The following is a 25,643-nucleotide window of genomic DNA, read 5'->3' as shown; positions in this document are numbered from 1 at the left end:
TCGTTTCTACATTTGGGCATACGTGTATGCACACGTGTCATTATCTGTACCTCCACACGCACTTTAGAATACATGGTTATTTCACAAACAAACTAAAAACTAAAACATTTGTTTTACCAGGTAAGGCCCACTGAGCTATAGCTCTGTTCCAGAAGCGACCTGGCCTAAATGATAGCTCAATGAAGTGGCTTATCACGGGGAAATGTATAGCAGCCAGATGCTATAAACGAAAGTTTTTAAATGCCAGAGGGGAAAAACCGGAAGACCCGGGGAAAAATACACGCGACCACGGGGAGAACATGCAAACTCCAAATATACAGCAGGCGTCAAGGTCGGGATCGAGGTAGTTAACATTTCGCCACCGTGTACGTGTGCACACATTTCCACGCGTGTGTCTTTCCGTCTAAAAAAAAAACAACACCGTCGGTTTCAGACGCGGCAACAAACCACAGCCATCGATGGGAAGGGATCTTCTCTGTAATGTGTACGTTTATATATCGAGCAGTCGTATAAATACAAAAGCAATTGCCGTGAGCCACACGATGAGCCAATAACCTACTTTATTTGCACAGCCGTTCTTTCCCACTCCGCGGAAATGTCCCCGTAGATATTTTCAAATATCATGGGTCTGACCCCCTCCCCCTCCATTTCTCTCCATCTGCTCGCCTATCCATACATTAATCTGCTCCTAGAAGCGATTTACATATTGCTCAACGTGTGCACGCATGCCGTGTGTGTACGCTTTGCTTGCATACTCGTACGTGTGTGTGTGTATATATATAGCATGTATTAAAATGATAATTTAGAAACGAAAAAAAATAGTTGAAAAAAAAAATTTTGGTCGATCCGCGAGTCTGTAGAAATTATTGAACATCGCGTAAATAAATCCGGCGGCAACTTCCTATCACCATCAGCTACGGTCAACCCACTGCCGGATGATATTAGAGCCTCCACAAGTCGACGCCATCTGGTGCAATCCCACCACGCAGTGATCCAATTGACGCCTTGCACACGAGCCCATTCCATCTCGTGGCGGTTGTGCCCTCTGACGCAGATACATTGCTTTTGCTTTGCCGATTCCGTGAATATTCAGAATCAGAATACTTGGACAGGAGGAATCCTCTGAGCCTGTGAAGCTCGTTGTCACAGATGTCCAACAGGGACACGGGGTCAGAACAACAAACATTAACAGCAGCAACACGATCGGAGTGGAAATTAGAGGAAAGGAAAGGAAATCTGTAAACTAGCAAAGCTACGAATAAAACGAAACTATTTTTTTTATTTTGCCAGGTAATGCCGACTGAGCAATAAGCTTCATTTTCAGAAGCGACCTGGCCACAAATAATAGTTCAACGAAGTGGCTCATCAATGTGGAAATGTACAGCAGCCAAATGAACAACATAATCTGAACGTTCTAAGCACATTTGTTTTCACCATTGGCGACAAGCGACCCGTCGTCGTCTCGCCACGTGCCCTGCCCGAGTCCACTTTACCGTAGGGCCCTCCACAAATGACGTCACAAAAGTCAGACCTTCCCTCAAATATGACGTCAAAAAGCTCTGCACCCCCCCAAAAAAACATGCTTCAAATCTTGATTTAAAGCTTTCGTGACTGCAGGGATTCATATTATTGGTTCTTTCGGTAAAGTCACGTAGAGGGAAATAACAAAATAAAAAATATATAAAACAATAACAATCCACAGTAAGGATGGTGGTGTCTGGGGAGCGGTAGTGTAGCAGTTAGTGCTGTGGATTTCACACCTGATGATAATTGCTTGTGTTGCAGTCGAAACGTGAGAATTTGTATTGTTTTATATTTTCATCATTTTACTATTTCCCTTCTACGTGACTTTACCGAAAAAAACAAGAATATGCTTCAAATCGCTTTAAACTATTGTCATTGTAGTGCGTATTTTATGTGGCGCTGCACTCTGATGTTAAAGGAAAAAAACATTTATTAAAAAAAGTCTATTTAATTAAGTAGAACGTGTTGTCTATATTTATTTATAGTTGCGCCTTTTGATGTGACGTCACATTTCTCACCCCCCCCCCTCCTCGTCACACATCGTCACAAATGTCTAACCCCCCCCCCCCCCCGGTGTGTGATGTCATTTATGGACGGCCCCTTTGTTATTTAGTTTTTTTTTATCGAACGAGAGCCCATTACAAAGCACGAGCGATACAGATATTCCACAGAGGCCAAGCCCGAGACCACGTGTCCACGGGGTGGAGGAATGGGAAGAGTGGTTGGGCTCACTGCTCCCCTACTCACGTTGGGGTAACGTTCGGGAACGTGGGATTTTTTGTTACAGTAGGGGAAGGCGATTGAAATGGGGAGGGTAGATAATGAATCCAAACAGAACCGCAAAATAAAATAATGCGCACGCTCCAAGGGAACTTGCCATTGGTATGGAGCTACCGGGGAAAGTGGCTACCTCGTGATTTGAAGCTTTCGTGACAGCAAGGATTAATATTCTTAGGTTTTTTCGGAATAGTCACGTAGATAAAAAATTTAAATTTAAATTTATGAAAGTAAAATAAAATCACGACGTTTCGGAGGCAACACAAGCTTCCGTCTTCAGGTGGAACCGTCACAGCACGATAGCTGTATCAAGTAAGATAAATTCCAAGAAAACAGTCCTTGTACATATACTGGTTGAGGGTGGGAGGAGCCAAGGTAGGCCCCTGAATATTTTATTTTACTTTAATTAATTAAAAAAAATTTTATCTACGTGACTTTACCCGAAAAAACCTAAGAATATGGCTACCTCGTGCATGTCCTTGGGATGGTGGTGTGTGGGGAGCGGTAGTGTAGCGGTTACTGTGCTGCGCTACAAACCCGGCGAACCCAGTTCGATTCCTGCTCACGGCCAACGCCATTGACGATTATTTATATCGGGTCCCGGGCCTCCCCTAGATTGACTCAGCCTCAAATGAGTACCTTCGTGCGGCGTGTTTAAATCATCGCCACTGGGGAGACGAAGGTGGTGCGGGCGTGGTGCCTGCCCACCCACCCTCTCCTGTACCGTGCCGGCCTTCATAGGTGTTACTCGCTAACAGCACTTGCTCCCAACAGTCTGTTAAGGCTATACGGGGGATCTTTGTATTTGTATTTTGTCCACCCGGTCCTTGGCTGCGCGCATTCTCACGCTGGGTTCAGTGGGAACGGGGACCGCCTCGCCTCAGATTCCCGTTCCTTGCCCTTGAGGTTATTGGCTAAGATGCTCACAATCTCGCGAGGGCTACTGGGAGGATCCACACGTTTGCATGACGTCATTATCCCCCGACTCCCACGTGCTTCTCTAATTCCAAGGATGCAATCTCTGCGCCTCATTGCACATGTGAAATGTTTTTTTTATATATGCTTGTTAAAGACAATGTTTTCCAAACCGTGTCATGATGCCTTGTTAAATGTGCCACCTTTGTATGTCAATGCAGCTCTTTCCAATACACATACACAAATTATCTGTGGGCATGATCCCGATGTCCATCATCTTTGAACTGGTTAAAGGTGCAGCCCTGCAATTACTTGCTTAAGCCATTGCTGGGTGGAAAACCTCGAAGAGGGCATTGAGGCCTACTCGTCCACGCTGGCTTAAACATATTGGAAGAGGTGTGAGTATTCGCACTTTACCGCAACACACGCAACCTGCCGATCGAACGATTGTGGTCTACCCATGTATACCGCTGACTTGGACAGACACAAGCAGGGTGGCGATTTTAAGAAACTTGACGAAATTGCGACCTCTGGATTACAACTCCTGTGTTGCTGACCGTTACACCGCTGTGGCAGCATCCCACGCGTTCTATACATGGCCCACAGAGTCGTAATTCTAGAGGCTTTTAAAGATGATCAGAATTGTTCTTATTGAAAAAATCGTCTTGACGATACAAATTACATGAAGCGACAAAGCAGCTTGGGGCATGTTTGTGGTACAACAGTGTTCATTGGTATGCTGCTTTCCTAAGGAAATGCTTCATAGTGTTTGTATTATTTGTGGAATTGGCATCTTAGTGATTTATAAGATAATGACAAATCATTGAACATTTCAACACACGTATTTCCTAAATATTTAGTTTGTTCGTATTTGATATTGGAGTGGTATATTGGTCAGCGCACTGTGCTACGACCCAGATTTGATTGCTGACGATGTCTCATGCGAGTGGCAAAGTTATACCAGAACCGGTCCTGGAGCTTCTCATCATCAACCCGCACTGAGTAACATTAGCAAGTACGAGTTTGAGTTGATTTGAGGTGTTGATCTCTTTTAGCAGTAACAAAAGACCCCAGAGATCAATATTGCAGAGAACGAGTTAAGAGGTATCCCTAGCGAACATTGCACAACCAACATAGGACAGTATTTATCGGGCATGGGGAAAATACACGGGAATCGAATGAACAGTGCAGATGTAATATGGGAGCTCTGTGTCTTAGTATTTCATGGATGGAAAGGGGGGGGGGGGGCGAAGGGAGGAAACAAAGCCAGAGATGAGTGGCGTGGGGAGTCCAGTAACGTGGAGCAGAGAAATGGAAAGACCTTTTAAGCAAAGTTTTAATGAATGTATTTTTTTTTAATGCAATGGGGTACTTCTGTGACTATAGAAATGAGAGGAAGTAAGTGGGTCCTTTAGGCAATTGGTGGAATTGTTTAACATGACCTTTAGAATGAAGACAGCCCCAGTGATGGTCTCTCTGGATATTTGAGGGAATGTGCCGGTTTCGATGGTGAGTTCTAGCGGGGGCGTCAAGGGCGCCGTTGGAGAGTGGAGTGGCAGACTCGAATGAGATGTTTTAAAGTAGACTCAGAAGCTTGGCGGTAGATGGTGTCACAGTAGTCAAATATGGGCAGGACGGTGATGTAAAAAAATTCAAATTGCATCGAGGTGGAATACAGCATTTATTTCTGTATGGTAATCTAAATTAAATTTAGTTTTTGCTTTTTGTTTTAGTACGTTTGGCCATAAATCACCCAGTGACCAAAAACGGTGCACCATTATCCATTGATGAATTGATAGATATAATGGCTGGATTCATTAATATAAGGAGAATATATGTATATATATATTTTTTTTCTATATTCCAAAAGACCATGTCCCCATGATGTTTAAACCTGAAACGTTCCGACAATGTTATATATGACAACAATTAATTGATAATCAATTGTAACATCCCAAAAGAGCTGCAAACTGATATTTTTCGGACACATTTGTACGTGTACACATGGATATTTTCAAATGCAAATTAACCACTCTGTGATTCCCAATTAATTTACATATCATGTTCTTTCAAACGAAGGGAACATTTTAATTAACACGTTTGGGGGCTAAGGCTCCTTCATAAAAGTCGCAGAAACTGAACAAAGTATGTGTAATGTGTTCATGCAAATATTACACATCCCTCTTAAAGGGCAGTGAGGCACTAAACAAGCAGGAGAAGAAAGATCAACATTCATGTATGTTTCTCAAATCCTCAACTAATTAAATGAATTCCACAATTTGATAGATTATGTTGATTGTCAGCGGACAATTATGTTAGAAAAAACTATCGTAAGCTAAATATCTCCTGCCCGTGCAGCCTCGAACAAACTGTTCCGCCAAATGCTTGTCAGCGAGCTCCTATGAAGGTGTGGCCGGAATGATTCCCGACAGCCTTTGGGTTCCCAAATGCTGATCTTTACACACCGCAACCAGGTAACCACATAAGGCTGAGTCGACCTAGGGGACGCCCAGGAGCCATGGCAATCGAACTCTGGGCTCGTAAGGAGCACGGTGCCACAACTCCACATAAACACAAAGACAAATATCTTCTGTATAGCCTTAAAAGGCTGTTGGGGCAAGTGGCGTTAGCAAGCATATACAAAGGCCGGCATGGCACACGAGGGGGTGGGTGGTCAGCATCACGTCCGACCGCCTTTGTCTCCCCAGTGGCGATGTTTACACACTGCACCAGGTACTCATTTGAGGCTGAGTCGATCTAGGAGAGGCCCAGGACCGGTTCAAATAATCGTCACCGGTGTTGGCCGTGACCGGGAATTGAACCCGGATTGCTGGGTTCATAGCACAGCACGCTAACCGCTACACTACCGCTCCCCACGCACACGCACGTGGCCACACACACACACGTGGTCGCACACACACACACACAGGTGGTCACACACACACACCTGTACTGGATTATAAGAATCACCCCCAACTTAATATTATTATTTTTTTGACATAAAATAAATAAACAAGTTCATCATATGCATCTAGGTGCAAGGCATTGTTTAATTCACCGCTGCGTTCGGGCCTCCCCACGCCTTGCAGGTCGTAGGGGTGGGGGTGTTATATGATCATACTTCAGTGCAACAACGCCTCCTTACTACGCTGCCCTCTGTTGTCCATCTCTCAGCTCAGCAAGCCTGGAGCCTATGGCCCGCTTGTCGTGCCTGGCGGTCGCCCAACCAAGCACCATCCGAGCTTAATCACTCTCAACTGGGGGCAGCAGAGAGGCACAGTGGCAACACACACGTGTCGCGTGTGTTACCGCAGTGGCAACACACACGTGCCTCACAGCAGAAATCGACCTCGGTCCACCTTGCAGTGTGTGTGGGATATGTAAATGGTCGCCTCCTGTTCACCATGGGGTTTCCTCCCATAGCCAAACACAACAATGCGACTTGGCATTGGGCAGCCATCCCAGTGCCTAAAAAAATATTTTAAAAAATGTGGATGACACACGGGAACATGAGCGGCAGCAGCAGCAGCATCGCCACCGTCCTGGAAACAGTTGGCGAGTCGGTCCTGAAATAGAGCCCTGAGTTTCCAGTGAGGGTTTTCGTGAAATAAACAGAAGCCTGCGTAGCTTGCAAGTTCTGACGAGATCGTCTGCTATTCATTTTGCTCGTAGGCCACCAAAGGGAAACTAAAAACAGCACCACGTGGCCAATCCTATTGGTCCGGATTGCAACGCAAGGTGCAACCGATTGCACCTCCGCTCCAACCATCTGCTCCGTACACATGTTTATAACCTCAAGTTTTGTAACCTGGTTAAATAAAGGTGAAATAAAATCAAAATCAAACGTTGTGCTTCTTTCGCACCATATGTAAGCCAATCGTACTGCGTCTGTATGTCTGTTGAACTTCTTTCACGCCATCCATATCCAAGCACGCTAATCGGAACACAAAAAAAGCAGTTCTAAAGGAATGCGTTTTCAATCGAGATTTAAAAGTGGATGGCTCCAGTGGCTTCCTAATATCCGTAGAATGTGATCACCTGCCTGCCTGGAACTCTGATGTGTAAGGTACACTCTGATGTGAGAATGTATGTTGGACTTTTTTTTCACCGTACGTAGCCAACCGTGATAATTGAAGGTGCAGGGTAAAGACAACAAACTATAGGTCTCTGTGTGAGTCCATGGGTCTCTGTGTGATGAGTATATGGCTCTCTATGTACGTATATTGAACTTCTTTCGCACAGTACGTAGCCAACCGTGCTAATCGGAGGTGTGGGGAAGGACAACAGACCAAACACAAAAAGGAGTTCCAAAGAAATGACGCAAAAACGGATTTCCCACACGCACACGCCTCGTACACAGCATATCGACTAAAATTAGCACTTCCGATTATCACGCTTGGTTACGTACGGTGCGAAAGAAGTTCCACGTACGTACATAGCACGGTCAGCTATGGTGTGAAAAGAAGGTCAACATACCTTCATACAATCGATTGGCTTGCTCCTCACACACGCATGACATCGTCCGTGGAGGACATGCCTATTGCACATGATAGACCCGTAATTTTATGTAAATAGGATTTCCGCGTTCCATTTATTTGTGACAATACGTACTTTTTTGCATTCACCGTGCTCCTGTAATTTATGCATGTATTCTGGTCATTATGTATTTGATAATTGCTTGCTCTGTCTGCGTGCCCAATGTTTTGCAAGAAGGAGGGGGAGAGACAGGATGACCCAGGCCGGCCAGACAGGAGGCACTTCATTAATTATTTATCAGCGTAGAGAAACAAAGAAATTGGATTCCCCCCTCTCTCAGCTTTTCAATGGAGCTCTAATAATGATGGATGTACTTTAGCTTAGCACAGCAAACGGCGGTACTCAAAGCAAAGCGTACGTGGGAGACATTACGATTTAAATTCCTTTGTTCTCAGTGGGGGGGTGGCGGGGGTGATACGCTGGCTTGGCGTAACGGTTCGTAACAGCGGAATCCAGGGGGTCGCCGGTTCGATTCGATCTCCCGCAGCGGCAGTCACAAACAAGTTTCTGAAATTCCCCCCACGGTTTCTAAGGCGCGGCTCCGGCTGGAGCACGCGTACCACCCACATGTCGGTGATGTGCACGTGTTCTTCGAACGCTGGGGAGCCGGAAAAGCCCTCTGTACCAGGGTGGACGGCACCCTCGTGTTCACCTTCTGAAGCGCTCGCTCGTCACCGTGGCGTGCGCCATGACCACCACCACGTGGCTTTTATTTCGTGTTGTGCGCGGTGCATTTAGCGCCACAACGTGTGTATTTATAGCGTTGATTTGTTTGCTGGTGACTTTGTGTGTTTCATATCGGAATCGCCTCCAGTGATGTTGCTGCTGGCGGCAATGAAAGTTGTTTAAAAGTCAAGTCTGTCCAGCCAGTGGCATAAATGGTTATACCACCGTTCGTCGATTGGTAAGTTACTTCTGTGCTTCAGCGGCCGTATGGGACGCTCTTCCTTCCGATATAAGGAAGTCACCGGAGCTATGCACTTTTAAATCATCTAGATTTTAAAACTAAATTCTTTAGAACCGATTATTGTGTTTATTTTGTTGTCCTTCCCCCGCACCTCCGATTAACACGGTTTGCTGCGTACGGTGCAACAGAAGTTCAACATAAAATGCATACGTTCGTCTGGGTAAATGACTCCTGTGTCTACCGGGATGTCTGGCTTGCATGGAAGAGTAGGCCAAGCGACATTCTAGAGCTCACTGTAGTGTATGCCCTTCCGCCAGCAGTGGCGTGATCACGCAATTGCGGGGATGTGCCTTTACCTTCACTTCTATCAAACATCCACGATTCAGGAAGAAATAAGTACTATTAAAAAATACTTTAAAAAAAAACACGCTTTAATGAAATGTACCGTACGAGTAATGGCAAAACTCCACGACTCCACGAAGTGGACCCGAGGCTTGCCATAACGTAAGGGACCGTGGTGATTTACAGCCAACGTTAGTTGAGCGTGGACAATTAGACCCAAGCCGAAACATAACATATAAAAAAATATTGTTAAAAATATATATATTAAGTTTAATAATAGAATATAGTAGTGTCACCAGTATGACATACGTATACCAAGTTTGCAGTCGATACGACATTGGGAAGTGGGTTAAAATTGAGTTACAAGATTTGAGGACACGACAACAGACAGAGTGAGTTTATCAAAAGCGTGTTAAAGAATGTTTGAAAATATATGTTTTGGATTTTTTTATGATAGAATATAGTGTTGTCATCAGTATGACATAAGTATACCAAGTTTGCAGTCGGTAGCACATTGGGAAGTGGGTAAAATTTGAGTTACAATATTTTTTGAGGATACGACAACAGACAGAGTGAGTTAAATAAAAGCGTGTAAAAATAAAATAACGGGCGGACCCGATTGCATTCTCCAGATTGGCGTCGTATTGCTTTCAATTTTCGTTCAGGATGGTTTACCGTTTGTATTTCTCGTGATTTATTTAATGCTTAAAATAGCTTTATTGATTTTTTTTACGCTTTTTAATTTGTTACACTATCTCCATTTGCTCCGCGACCATTAAGGTAATTATGTTTGCTCACTTCCAAGGCGAAGGAAAATGAATGTCGCGTGAGGTGTGGCACAAGGAAAATCGTGGAGCGGTTTCGAACCACATATTCACCTTGGCACAACAAGACCAGCTGAGGCTGAGTGCTTCTATAGGTACCGTACTGTAGAGTTTAATATTTAACGTGACATAATTCACAGGCCTTCGTCAATCCGCTGCTGGATGAAGGCCTCCTCACACCACGTCGGTCCACGGGGGTAGTATTTGACTATACTTCACCACACTGGTATGTGCTTTGTTTGCAAAGAGTTAGCCCAGGGAACACATTCCTGAGGAAGGAGCTGGTAGAAACGTTGGGTTGCTCGGTCAATGGCCAGGGTCAACGGCGGCGTGGTGTATTCCGCAAATGTGCCCGACTGTGAGGGCGGGCACAAGCCGGCGTGAGTAGGTTAAACATTGAGTTTTATAAGGGCACCACGGGGTGACCAGCCCCTCCCCACCCAGCCCCACCCCTCCCACCCTCCACCCAGCCCCTCCCAACCCAGCCCCTCCCCACCCTCCCCTCCGCACCCCACCCACCCAGCCCCACCCTCCCCACCCAGCCCCACCCAATCCTCCCCTCCCCACCCAGCCCTTCTCTGCACGACGGACGGACGGACACAATAATTCCCTATGGGCTGGTGGAACCAGTGGGTTCCTACCAGTAGCATTTGCTGCCGTGGCCCGGGAATCCAACTCAGGTCACCGGAATTCGTAGCAGCGCAGTGCGCGACATCAATTCACCGCTGCACCAACCGCTTGAGAATCTAACAAGAGAGATGGCACGACCTTAAACAGACAATGCTATAGCATCAGAGTAATATTAACCTAATCTCAATTTATTTATATACGTGTGTAAAAAAAAACAGTTCTTCCATGCCCACTTTGGCGTATTTTTGTTCTTTGACTCCATCATTAGTATCGACCGAGTGGCCACCATCGCTCTTGAGAGACATGTCCTGCCCAAGCCTACCTCGCCTGCTATACAGGAGGTCGTGGGTTAGATCCCGACCCTTCCGCCTGCATATTTGGAGTTTTCCTGTCTCTCTTGCCATTGCAGTGTGGATTTTTCTCTTGGTCCTCCGATATTTCCCTCCACATTTAGAAACACGCGTTTACAGTATTTGACAGCTATACATTTGCACATTATAAGCCACTTCGTTGAGCTATCATTTGTGATAGCCAGGCCGCTTCTGAAAAATAGCTATATAGCTCAGTGGGCCTTGCCTGGTCAATGAAAATAAAATAAATAGTTGATTTTAATAGTTTACTTTTCTTAGCAGCCATCACCAACATTCCACGTGGGCTCCTCTGCCGCATGTTTTCAACAGTTGCACTGCTCAGCACTCTTTCAAGTCACAACATGTGCCCTTGTGCACGCATCTACTCACAGTCCTCCACCGACAATCACCATATAGCGCAGAGGTAATTTGAAAGGCAGCCAATTATAGACGCCTATGACCCTTGTACGCCATCCCTATAGCTCGCTTCACGTCTCTCCCTTTACGCTCGCCTCGTCCTCCCTCCTCCTCCTCCTCTTACCTCCCAGGCTCAATTCTCCTTTAATGACCTGCAGAGCATTGTCCTTAGATCACCTTGAATGACATTGACAAGAGAAAGCATCGTGGGACGGGACAGACGGACTGGAATGGGGAGTGGGGGGGGAGACACGGGGCTAGGCTCGTTTGTTTATTAACGGAGGGGGGGGAGGGTTGTCGCTTACTTGGTTGAATAAAAAAATAGTTTAGTTTAGTCGATCTGCAGGTAACGTGTGGTTGAGTCGAGTGTGTGCACTCTCACCTCTTCCAAGTGAAACTTCAAACTAAACAATTATTTTATTTTAGCAACTAAGGCCCACTGAGCAATGTAGCTATTTTTCAGAAGCGACCTGGCCGCAAATGATAGCTCAACGAAGTGGCTTATCATGTGGAAATGTATAGCAGCCATCTACTCTAAACACACGTTGATGCTAATGTTGAGTTGAAAACCACGGAGAAAAATCCAAGCGACCGCGGAGATAACATGCAAACTCAAAATATGCAGGCGTCACGGTGGTGATTGGACCTCCTGTATACAAGGTGAGGTCGTTAACATCTCGTATCCCAACAATACCTTTAAGAGGAGGTCCTCTAGAGCTCCTTTGAGTGCAGGAGGCTCACGCCTCTGCTGGTGAAACATCTGGCCTACTGAACATCTGTGAATATGAGCTGCATAGCTCATCGGATTCCTCCAGCCTACATTGAAAACAAATTTCTTTACTTTTATTAATTTAAATTTTTTACCTACGTGACTTTACCGAAAAAAACCCTAAGAATATGAATCCTTGCAGTCACGAAAGCTTCAAATCTATAATTCTTTAGAACAGCGTTTTGTGTTTAGTTTGTTGTCTTCGCTCCCGCACGTCCGATTAGTACGGTTGGTTCCGTGCGGCGCGACTGATGTTCGAAATACTGTGCATGCAGTCAAAAGAACGATACAGATTCCGATAACGATTCTGGAAGGGCAAGCGATGGCAAGGGGCGCGTCTTTCTTAGCCACGTTCAATCAATAGGCACCTTCTTCCAACGCGCACCAACCCGTGACCCTCAGTGCGTTTTCCTGCCGCCTTCGCTGCCAGACAGAGAGAGAGATGGAGAGAGAGAGAGAGAGACAGACAGAGAGGAGTCTCTAAAAACAAGAGCGTGACTAGATGCGAAATTGCGATGGGGAGAGAGGGGTGGGAGGGTGGCACGTTTGCCGTGCCCGACACACGCATTGAATCCGTGGCCTGCCGAGACGTGTCCCCATCCCACCAGGGCCAAGGGGATTTTCATTGTTGGATAATTAACTTTCGTCGTAAGGGCAATTTATTTTCCTTTTTAATTTTAAACGAGCGATCTAATACATCAAATGTGACGTCGTCAGTTTGTGTCAGTCCGTTCGTTATTGGTTCGTGAGGATTTCACGAATTGCAAAATGATCGGTATTTTTTTTTGTTTTCCATTGCCTAGCTGTTGCCGTGATTTATTTCAATCCACCTTCTGGTATTGTCCGAAGGGACACATTTGTAAGCGGTGGATGGCAGAGTGGATAGGTGGTCGTATAAACATCTTCTCTGAGAAACGGTCAAGCAGCTGTCAAACTCTTGTACTCGGCACGCAATACAATTTAAACAAATGCCTCCAATTTTGTTTTGGTTAGTGTGCATGCATCTTGCAATGTGCACGCGTACCATCGAGTTGTACTTCATATGCATATATTGACAGCAAGGCACCGTCATCAGCCATGATCGATCCACTGCTGAATGAAGGCTTCCCCCAACCCGTTGCGCGAAAAACAGCATCTTATATAAATCTTGACTTAAAGCTTTCGTGACTGCAGGAATTCATATTCTTTGGGTCTTTCGGTAAAGTCACATAGATAGGTTCAAATAATAGTTTTTGTTATTTTTTGTTAACCTATCTACGTGACTTTACCGAAAGACCCAAATAATATAGCATGTAATATATTTTTTTAAAATGCAATGCTTTTTTACTTTTTGTTCATATTGCTTTTGCACAACAGCCAAATACTGCTGCAATAGCAGCACCAAATTTCGATTCAAAGCTTATGATTATTGAGGCACATGGATACGTGTTACTCTTTATTTAAAAGTTCAGCTTTCCCAAAGCAATCCAACCTGCTCACTGCGCTGCTTGAATCATACCCAACATTAGCTTTGTGTGTGTGTGTGTGGCGATACGTGCCAGAAGATCAACGACCCGAGCTGCCTGCTGAGACTTTTTTTTATCAAAAGCTATCATTTCACAGGTGTTTAGAGTTCACTCACCTTTGCACAGCACGGGGTCCCAACGAGCAGAAAAGACGACTCCTTATAATTATCTAACAACAATGCACAGCCCTTTTTTGTTGTCAATTCACCCGTGTAGGCTTCCCTGTGCAGCTCTCAGTCGTGGTGTTTGTTTCACCATACTTCACCAACACCGGCCAGGCTCTGAGAACGACGCAGAGCCGCGTGGAACCGCAGAGACTCGGGAAGGCAGCCGCCAGAAGTGTTGCAATGCGGGAGGAAATTGGAGCACCCGCAGAGAAAACCCATGCTTGTAGAGGGGGCAACGCTCTATCCCTCGCAAATGAACACATTGTGAGAAACCTAACGCAGAAGATCCCTGGAATGTATCTTCCGCGAAGCTCATTGGCCACCCTGAACTGCATCTGCACAAATCATGCCAGATGCGGATACCGGATGCACAAATATAAAATTAAAACACTCTTCAGTGTGCTACTGTGGGCATCCAGAACAGACCGTGCAACGTATAACGACGCAATGCCCGATCTACACATACGACGGAGACATTGCAGCGATGCACTCCGCTGCTCCTGTACACGGTTGTCTGTGCGTGACCACCTGAATGTGAAATTGTCGTCGTGTTGCTCTGCATCTACATCAGCAGTCGTACGAAAGAAGAAGACGCTATCCCAACAGCTGGAGACCACGGGATCACAGGCCACGTGCGTGGTAGCCATCACCGCTCGACATGGAGTGCAATGCATTTTGGGTTGTCAAATCTAATCTTCATGTCAAAGGACACTCACACTCATTACACGCAAAGTGCTTGCCACAAGTTAACCGCAATACCTCGCTGATCTCGTCAAGGAGCATAAACCATCATCACACGAACCCTGGTCACCCAAGCAGCGGCTTTCGGGTATCCATCAAACAAAGGCGGTCACCGCATCGCGTGTTTTCAGATACGATTCTGTGGCTGTTGAGAACGCTCTTCCTGTCTGTATTAGGAAGCCACTGGAGCTATGCATGTTTAAATCATCATCTCCATTGACACACTCATATTTTAGGACGGCTTTTTGTGTTTAGTTTGTTGTCCTTTCCGATCAGCATGGTTGGCTACGTACGGTGCGAAAGAAGTTCAACATAATACGTAGATGTCATGCAGTATACAGTTTGTAAAATGGTTGGTGCATAATCTGACGGTTTACCACTTATATAAACGATGTGCGATCGAAAGTAGTCCTCTTAACAAATTACATTCATAGCATCAGGTCATTCTGCTGCAAGACGTCATTACGCACATCTTCAGGAGTAGGATGGAAAAAAAATTACCGCATCAAATCAATACATTACAATGTGTTAGCGTGCAAGCAAATATGTAGCAAATGTAATGGATCGTGCCACATTTAACACGGCCGCCACTACTTCGTTTTCAAAATCATATCCAATTCATCGGCGACGTCAAACGTTTACGCCAATGCGTAGAACACAAAACGACCGCCTTGTTTGTCAGCGGGGTGATTCCCATTAAAACACGGTGTTTTTTTTTTCTTTTGACAATTTAACCCCCTGTCACGGTCCAGACATTCGAACGCAAGAGGAGCGTTGTCGCGATCACAACGTGGAGCCGCGTGCCTTGCGAGCGGTGGATGGCCCGTGGTCCGTCGAGTTTGCCTGCGACTCAGCGTTACATGTTCAAGAAGGAGCCACCGCCCCATGTGATGATGGACTTTGCCGGTTGTGCATGCGTGAACGCGCGCGCTTGCAGCAGCAGCAGAAACAGCAGTCGGATCGTGCCAAAAATTTGCAAGCGGTCACGGGAACGTAAACAGCAAAAAAACTCTCAGCCGGTGACAGGAGACACAAGGATGGTAATGATGCATCACCTCGCCCTCCATCACTCTGCCCATCCATTATTTTCTCAGATACCACCACTCCCCCACCCCCTCGAGAACTATGCATGCATTCCAACAAAAAATTCCCCCCCCCCCATCTCCCACCCCCCATCTCCCCCCCACCATCTCCCCCCCCCATCTCCCCCCCCATCTCCCCCCCCATCTCCCCCGCCCATCTCCCCCCCCATCTCCCCCCCATCTACCCCCCCCCATCTACCCCCCCCAATCTCCCCCCTCCATCTCCCCCCAAATCTCTCCCCCACCACCCCCCATCTCCCCCCCCATCTCCCCCCCCCATCTCCCCCCCCCATCTCCCCCCCCATCTCCCCCCCCCCATCTCCCCCCATCTACCCCCCCATCTCCCCCCCCATCTCCCCCCCCCATCTCCCCCCCCCCATTTACCCCCCTGGAGCCAATCTCCACGTGTCATTAACTGCCACGTGACCCGAAACGGCTCGCGAACAATTATAGATAACTAATTTGCGCTGACACCCGCATTAATTCACGAACTAAGGTGCAATAAAGAAAAGTACAAATGAGTCTATACACATATTAACTTAAGAAATGCAGGTCCGAACATATTAAGAAAATGGGACGGAAAAAATTGTGCACTCCGATGGATTTACAGCTCCAGATTAATTTGCTTTATTGGGCACGAGACCGCAAATAATATCAGAAACGAAATTATCAAACGAATTTACGATTCATAAGCTTCACAGCACGGGAGAAGTTCAGTTATTATTGGCTCAATAGTGGTTTTGTGTCTGCTTCGCCCGTAGACGTTGCCCAAATGTGTCTGCAACAACAACAACATCCCTGCTGTTAATTTGATGTTAATTGGGGTGTGCGGGCACTAATCACGCGCGGAAAACGTCATAGAGCGCGGCCCTCACAGCGAGGCCCGGGCAATTTCCACATTGCAACGAAAGCTTGTGAGATCGGCACTTTTTATTTTTTGCAGCATGATATTTCGGTGACCTCAACGTGCCCCGAGAAATAAAATGGTTTTATTCACACACACACACACACACCGGGAGGGAGGAGGATGGAGAGACAAGAGCCGATAACCAAATAAACATGTAAAGCAAAAAAAAAACAAATCAGCAAATTCATACAATATTTATGACTTGAGTTCTGGCCGTTTTTTGGTAGATTTATGGGTATTGCCCAAGGCTCAGACAACCAGGCCGGGCCACCGTAAATAACCATACATATAAAAAAAAATCTCCACGTGTTATGCTGTCAATGAGAAACAGCCTGACGCAACAAAATAAATTGGTAGAGGGCATTCTATTTCTCTTTTATTCACATTGTCTCTGTTATTTCTGGCTGTGGGTTAATACGAAGTGGTGGTAAAGAAAAAGAAGAAGACAAAAACAACAATTTTGAGAGGGTCCAGATGGAGAACGTGGCATCCCATCTTTTCCCCGCTCACAAAAAACACCTATTTTTGTTTAAGATTTTTTTTTGGGTTCGATCGTGTAAATATAGAAATGTGTCGTTAAACCCGCCACAACCCAACACAGCAAATTAGTAAGGTTTGTGACGAAAACAGAACATGCCAATTCGTTGTGAGTCCAGAACACCGGCGTGTTGGAGAGCCAAGCCACAACATTTACAACCTGAGTACGACGTGTCGCCAGTAACTACAACCAGCTTCATCAGGCGACAGCCAGATTTTGTAAAAGTCCACCTGTTTCGATCCTTAAATAGAAGCGTAGATGTGATGACAAAACTTGTGCGCTCTTCTTGCGCGTGGGGGTTAATGAATGCGTATGTATATAGTAATCAACGGACATAATGCAAGTGCATTATGGGAGCCTATTGTTCTTGTACTTCCTGTCCATGGTGTGTACTAAAATAGCCGTACCAACGGTAATCCCTATTGAAATATGGTGACCTGTATGGGCATGCATTTAAACAATGTACTATTTGATGATTCGCTTCCAAGCAGCACAAAGTTCGTACCTATCCGAATGGTTAAATAATTTATATTTATATCAATTTCGATAGATTCTCTATTGAGTCTTGGCCAGTAGTATCTAGTTCAACATTATCAAAATTAATTGAGTGTCCTTGTTGGCACGCGTGTTCTGCTCCTTTTGACAGTTGTAGTTTGAAGTATTTAATATTTATTTTGTGTTCTTTTAGTATCGTTCTGATCATTCGTCCTATTTGCCCAACAGAGCATGAGCTCCAAGTGCAATTAATCCGTTACACACCTTCTGTTGACAGCTTCGGTAATACATATTTTGTACCAGATATAAATTTATGTATTATATGTACCATGCCAAATCTGACTCGGATGTTTTGTTTTTCCAAACATCTGGCTAGTTTATCAGTTACTCCCGCATTGTATGGTATTTACATAGTTTTAATTACATGGGCAGTTTCAATGCTCGTGTTATTTAATTTGGTGTTGGTATTCAATGCCCTGTTGATTTGTGCATCATTGTAATCGTTCAATTGCAGCACTTCTTTAACAGATTATCACCGTCTGACACTTTCTTAGCCCGATGTATGAGAAGTCTTGGTGAGAGTGGATTTCTTTGCGAGGTGATGGTGTAACTTTGCATTCAGATAGGCGTCAGTGTGCGTATTCTTTTGGTAAACGCCACGTGTTTTTTTACCATTTCGACCCGGTCCGAGCAGAATATCCAGAAATGGTAGAGCTTTGTCAGCTTCCACTTCCATGTGTCATCCACATATCTAAACCAAGCAGATGTTTTTGTGTGCTGAAGCTATTGCTTTTGTTTCAAAATCTTCCATGTACAATTTTGCTATCACAGGAGATAAAGGAGATCCCACTGCTGCGCCTTCCTTTTGTTTAGAGAAGTCACCATTCCACAAAAAATAGGTGTTCTTCAGACAGTGTTCCACTAGTCGTGGGATAACTTTGGCTAAACCTGTGTTCGTTACCAGATTGTAGAGTCATTTAATTGACTCGTTGACCGGAACCCTCGTGAACAGAGAAGTCACGTCAAAATTTACGAGAATATCTTTAGAGTTAAGCTTAATATATTTAATTTTATTTACGAGATGTTCAGAGTTTTTAATGAATAAGAGGTCCTCCCGATGTAGGGCTGTATTTGTTCCGTTATGTATTGTGCTAATTTGTATGTGGCTGAGCCTATTGTAGTAACTATGAGTCTTAATGGGACATCAGGTTTGTGAATCCTTGGTAGCCCATCAAGTCTTGGTGGTTTTGACACCCTTGGTTTGATCAGTTATTGCTCTTCCTTGGGAATGTATGACTTGGCAATGATTACCGTTGTTTTACGTTCCGATGTGCTGTTGGTTGGGTCTCGTTTACATTTAAGGTAGGTACAATCATCGAGTAAATCTGTGATTTTATTATCGCAATCCCCCCGGGGCATCACAACAGTTGATCGGCCCTTATCAGCAGCGAGAATTTGGATGGTTTTATTTGCTCTCAATTCTAAAATTGAGTTAGGGTTGAGAGCAAATAAAGATATCTACATTCTTGTTGCTGATAAGGGCCAAGATTAATGAGATAATCTATCGAAATTGAGATAAATAAGAAATAATTGGAACCATTCGGATAGCTACAGACTTAGTGCTGCTTGGAAGCGAAACATCAAATTATACATTGATGCCTATACAGTTCACCATACTTCAATCGGGATTGCCGTTGGTACGGCTATTTAAGTAGACACAATCGATAAGGAAGTACAAGAACAAAGAGCTCCCACAAAGCGCATGCAAAATGTACGTTATCATATAAATATGCATTCATTAATTCCCCCCCCCTCCCACGTGGTGCAAGAAGAGCTCACAAATGTTGTCATCACATCTACGGCTCTATTTAAGGAACGAAACAGGTGGACTTCTCCACAAATCTGGCTGTCGCCTGACGAAGGTAGTTGTAATTATTGGCAAAACGTCGTACTCAGATTGTGAAGGTGGTGGCTTGGCTCTCCAACACACCGGTGTGCTGTACTAGTGACTAATTCGCATTGTTCTGTTTACGTGACAAACCTTACTAATTGGCTGTCGGTGGTGGCGGGTTTAACGACACATTTATGTATTAACGTGATGGATGATATTGGTCGCGAAAGCCTACGTGTTAAAATTAATATATATGTTTTACCTTACCAGTTAAGGCCCACTCAGCTATATATCTCTTTTTATATAGAAGCGACCTGGCCCCAAATGATAGCTCAACGAAAGTGGCGTATCATGTGTAAATGTACAGCGGTCAGATACTACTAAATGGACGTTGATGATAAGTGTGGAGGGAAAAAACACGGAGGACATTGAGAAAAATCCACGCAACCATGGGGAGAGAGACATGCACACTGCAAATATACGGCAGGGGTTAGGGTCGGGATCGACCACACGGTCATCCTTTATACCAGGCGAGGTGGTTAACATCTCGCCACTGTGGCACCCAACAACTGAGCAGGTCAAGGTGCAGCCCTGCAATTGCTCCTCACCGCTACTGTCAGAAGGACGATCTAGAGGATATTGTTGGCCTACTCTTCAACCCTTGCCATACATTTTACTGCTGGGTGGACAGAGGGTGGAGGCGGAAGTGTAGTGGGGTTGGGGGGGGGGGATTTCGGGGGGCGATTTAAGAAACGTGCATCGTTATTTTAACTGCCACACCGGGAGATCGAACCGGTGACCCTCTGTTTTGCAAATCCAGTGTGCAAGCCGTTACACCACAGCCGTATCACTGGCTGCCTCCTTTAGTGAGCAGTGTGAGATGCAGATGATGAAAGTGCAGTAAATGTCATATTTCCTCTCTCTCACCAGGATCTGATAATGTGTGCATTGAGAAAGAGAAAAACAAATTTAATTAAACAAAATATTGCTTCAAAAAAATACAATCAAAAGGTCAGATTTCTTTCGTGCCAAACTTGAATTCGCTTTGCGGGCCCCCAATTCAGGATAAAAGCCCGGCTCCCTGTGCTTGTATCATGGGGTGAAATAATGTTGATCTGCTTTTTCGTGTACACACAAAACACGTACAAACGTTGTGATGGAGCCAACGTTTGTATGCGTAGTGAGTCCAACTGAGTCCCAGACGTTGTTCTTTAGAGGCAACACATTTATTCGTAACATCAACACGTAACACAAAGGGGTAACTGCCCCTTCACCCAGATACAGCCTAGGGCAGTGGCCACACAGCTAACTACCCTATACTCAGCAGTTATAGCTACGAAGGATCTGACACTCACTCGGGTCCCGACCACGTGTTGAAGCCTGTAGAGCTTTCAGCTTGTAGGACGTGGAGCTTCAGCTTGTAGAATGCAGCGACCCCAGTCCCTCCTAGGGACCCACCTTATATCCCCCTTGGTCGGGGCTGGCTCTGCCCTTGGCCCCGCCCACTTTCTCGAGCGTTCCAGCTCTCTCCCGATCCCTCTCGAGAACTCTCCCCGGACACGTGATCACCAACCAAGCCCCCACACCTGGGGGCCTCTCTGTGGACATTCCGGATAACGTGTCTACGGGGTCAACCAGAGTGCCACGGCCCGGGGCAACCCTGCCCCTGGGCTGACACTCTCCCACTCCCCCCTGTGGGAGCCCGCACTGCACACGATGCGTGGTGCCCGCGCTATCGCAGCGCTCACCAAGCCTCGCTAGGGTGGTACTACACCCGCATCATGCGCCACGGCCTTCTCGGGCACCATACAGTGACATCCCCGATGTCACTAAATATGTATGCACATGTTCGGGGTAAGCATTTATACTATGAGATCTATTTTACCAGTGGCAAAATATAGTAGTAGGTTTTTACCCTTTTAAACTGGTACAAAACTGACACCTTTATTCAAGGCATCATGTTTGCAATAACCACAACACAAGTAGTAAAAAAAGCAAACAAAAAGAAGCAACTCTGATAATGATAATAATATGCACTGTCCTTGAAGTTGATTGGTCCACACCCGAGACGGCTTTCTTTAGAGCCTAGTCCCCATTGGCGTTGGACCAGATGACACCAGAAGGCGTACAACTCAAACACAGTGCAATATCAGAGTATTGAGAGCTCGGGGTAAGCATTTACACTATGAGATCTCTTTTACCAGTGGCAAAATATAGTAACTAAATATGTATGCACATGCTTTGCCAATGACGGAGGCGCTACTCTCATCACAAAATTTGGTAGTCGACAATGTTACAGGGTGGTCCAGATGTCTTGTGAGCACCCCCCCCCCCCCCCATTGTAATTATTTAAAGCTTTAAGTAAGGTTTGTTTAAAACAGAAATTACTATGCAAAGGGTAACAAATATTAGGGGTCAATTCATTTGGGGTCACAATACATTTGGACCAGCCTGTACTACACGTGGACAAGTGCGCATGTGTATACGAAATTGCCATCATGCGTACCGTATATACACGTGTGTGTGTGTCACATGTCGATGCACAATGATTTGGGGATCAAATTTCCAAACCCAATCTGGCCAGGAAGTGGCCTCCAAACGACCGAATGGTAAGTGGATTCATGAATCCATCTGTGGAGTCTTGAGGCCTTTACTGGATTGATAATTTACATTTCTACTTTGCATAGTTTGCCTAATTGTGTGAGTATATGTCTGTGTCTGTTCAAGTAAATATCAAGATGACCGATGTGCAACATTCACTCGTTATTCACGAACTTGCTCCCGCGATTTTGACGATCAGCAAATCGAATCTGGAACGCTACACGACTGGATCGAGACAGAGATAGAGTGATGAGATAACGTGATGAGAGAATGTGATGCGAGACAGTGATGAGATGAAGTGATGAGAGATAAAGTGATGTGAGAAATATTCTTGGTTCTTTCGGTGAAGTCACGTAGAATGGAAATAATAAAATAATAAACAATAAACATAATAAGATAAAATTATCACGACGTTTCGGCCACAACGCAAGCAGCCGTCCTCAGGTGAAGAACAGGGCTGTCGGAAAGACAGCGTCCTAATAAACACTGCTAAGCTTGGCAGCGTATATTTAAGCTGGGTCGGGGGGAGGAGAGCGCCTTGACAAAGGAGTTTACATATCAACAGAGTAATTTAGCATATTGATGACAAATGCAGATATGGGATTAGTCACTACTTGTGGAATGTATAGGTGGTGGGGGGTCTAAAAGTCATATTATGCTAGTGTATTATGTAGGATTAGCAGTGATAAAGGGAGGGAACTAGGATTAGCAGTAATAAAGGGAGGGAAATTTTTATAGTGAAGAGCTGCAGCAGCCAAACCACCGCGTATCAAGCTCGTGCATTATGTGGACAACAAAAAAGAAGGAGTTTCTGATGTGAGAAAGTTACGAGATAATTTTCATATTTTGAATAACTTGTTTACGTATTTATTTAAGGTCATTCATTAACATAATTCATCATCATCGCCATCCACGGGCAGATAGCCCGTACGCATACCCTGCATTATCGTCATTTGTTTCCACCTTCCTCTGTCTTGCTGCCAATATGCAGACGTAGTGGCCACATCTTTCTGGCACCAATCTCTTATGATGTCGTCGTCAAGCCATTTGCTATTACGTCTTCCTCTCTTTCCGGTTCCTTTCCATGTTTCCGAACAACAACACACTTTAAATATTTGCCTGTTATTGTCCATCCTTACGTGTCCCAATAGCGCCAGATTCCAACATCATTATCCGAAAAATGTTGTCGTTCACGGGCGTCTCCGGAACATTTCCCTCACGAATAACAAGGGATTTTTGTAATTAATAGGCAGAAATGTCCATTTCACAGACCATGTCTTTAAATGTCATGCCCTTCCAGAACACTATCAGACCAGACTCTCTCCTTGCAATTCAAAAACGGGCTATGAGTGGAGGAAATTGCGTTGCCCTCGGCATTTGTTGAATATAAAACTATCCAAATCGAAGGTGGAAATTAGCAATTCAAAACTGGGATAGTTATCGCAAACTAAAAAAAGGGAGACAGTAGCTTCCAAGTTGATTAATTTAGAGTCTCCACGAAAATAATCGGGACACATTTGAGAGAGAAAATAAGTTCCGTCTCAGAGCCTAAACACATTAACACTCTGCTCTGTTCGATATGGAGCCACCATTTTCCCAGTACGTACAGTTTTCAATCTCTGAACGGTTTTTCAATAATTAGCAGCCAACGTGCGCATGAGGCAGGTCCATTTGCCTGTTGACGCAACCACCTTATTTTGTCTCGACATTTATTATTTCTCTCAAGAATGCTCCCCGTTGATTTGGCTTCCCCAAGCACTACCGATGGCGCATTTCTACGGCCACTTTTAGAACCTTTTCCGACACATTAGGGTCATAGTAGTAGGGCCATCACGGCACAGGCGGTTTTTCTCACTGGTGATTTGCCATGCCAAGTTGAAAATCAACTCATACGCTGGCCTCAGGAGATTAAAATCTGTCTCGGAGGGGGAGGGAGGAGCAAGGCAAGGGGGCAGGGCTAGTCGCGTTCATTGCACGCTATGTTAGTCAATACACGGTGGCTAGATGTTAACTACCTCGCCTGGTGTGCAGGAGGTCGTGGATCGATCCCGACCCTGATGCCTATTGTATATTTGGAGTTCGCGTGTTGTCTCTCCCCGTGATCACGTGGATTTTTCTTTGGATCCTCCGGTTTTCCCCTCCGCATTGAGAATCGGCGTGCGTTTAGAGTGTTTGGCTGCTATACAATTCCCACGCGATGATAAGCCACTTCGTTGAGCTATCATCTGCGACCAGGTCGCTTCTGAAAACGAGCTATACAACTCGGTGGGCCTTACCTGATTAAGCAAAAAATATTATAGTGCTTAGTTTTACACCGCAAGGACACGGTAACTACGTCATCTAAGTGCGTCTGTACTTATTCGTTGCGTGTGAATGGTGCTACAAGTGCCGTTGCAGGGTTGGCTCTGCGTAGCTCGGTTGTGCAGTGGAAAAAGAGAGGTACCAGTGGATTCTGTGACCCTCTTAAACTGGTCCACTTGGTTGGCTCGGCGAAAGGAGCTATGCCGATTTCGGCCAGGTCATCTTCTTGAACCAGTCACGATATCTCCGGGTCAAAGTGTAAACCATAAATATGCAATTGCTGATGGCCCTCGTCCTTCAACGTCCGGGTCATGTCTTCACAAGCAGTTATCGATTTTGGCTTAGGATGGCACAAGCACACCCAAACATCCATTAAAGCTTGTTAAAAAATTAGTTTTACAAGATAGCTTCCCTCTGGTCACGTAGAGGATGGGGGGGGGGCGTAGGGACCTGTGTGTGCTGGACCCGCAAGCGCCGTGTGGCTTTTTAAGCATTGAAGCAAGAAATGAGCCATGAGAGGGTATTTTGGAATGGCCCAATGCAGCTTGGTTCCGATGATTAATCAGAAGTGGAAAATGTAACATTAGGTATGTTTTCCAAATACAGCCATCTCCCAGGTGCATCACAATAATAATAATAGCAATACCCGTGACACAAACTTCTCCCCACCCACCTCCGCCCCGCATGCTTTAGAATGGCCTGTACTAAAAAAATGTTGACTGATGCAGGCAATTTGTCATTAGCACGTCGTCCCGAAAGAAATCAAAGGACCGCGAGTTGCCGCCAAACACCGCCTAACCGCCCCGTACTCAACCCACTCGCCAAGATTCACGAAGACACTATTCAGGGAATTGATGTCCAGATTGTATCTCAACAGCCAAGTTACATTTCAGAGCTATTGTGCCACAAGGACAAGCAGTCTGAAGAGAATGATTTACATACGCATAATGTTTTTTTTTTCCTCATTAGATTTATGTACGTACGTTGAGCATTTTTCGCACGGTACGTAGCCAATCGTGCTAATTAGAGGTGTGGGGGAATGACAACAAACTAAACAAAAAAGCAATTTTAAACAAATCAGTTTTTCAATCTAGATGCTTTGAAAGTGCATAGCTCCAGTGGCTTCCTAATAACGGAAGAAAGAGTGTTCCAGGCGGCCATAGAAGTGCATCTGAAAACGCGCCATGCAGTGACCGTCTTTGTTTGGTGGTTAGCCAAAAGCCGCTGTGAGGATGACCGGAATTTGCATGATGGTTTGCGTTCCTTGACATGACCAGCAAGGCATACATCTACGTGTGACTTGAATAAAAAATGTTAAACAACACAAGTTGCATTTTTTACCCACTCAAGGATGTGGTGGTTTGCAGCCTTGATCCAAAGGCAGATATTTTACATTTCTATAGCGAGGGGAAGTCAATCCATGG

This window comes from Lampetra fluviatilis, chromosome 51 (genome assembly GCF_964198595.1).
Source record: "Lampetra fluviatilis chromosome 51, kcLamFluv1.1, whole genome shotgun sequence".
Classification (NCBI taxonomy): domain Eukaryota; kingdom Metazoa; phylum Chordata; class Hyperoartia; order Petromyzontiformes; family Petromyzontidae; genus Lampetra; species Lampetra fluviatilis.
The sequence above is the reverse complement of the archived record's forward strand: the minus strand, read 5'-3'. Positions refer to the sequence as shown.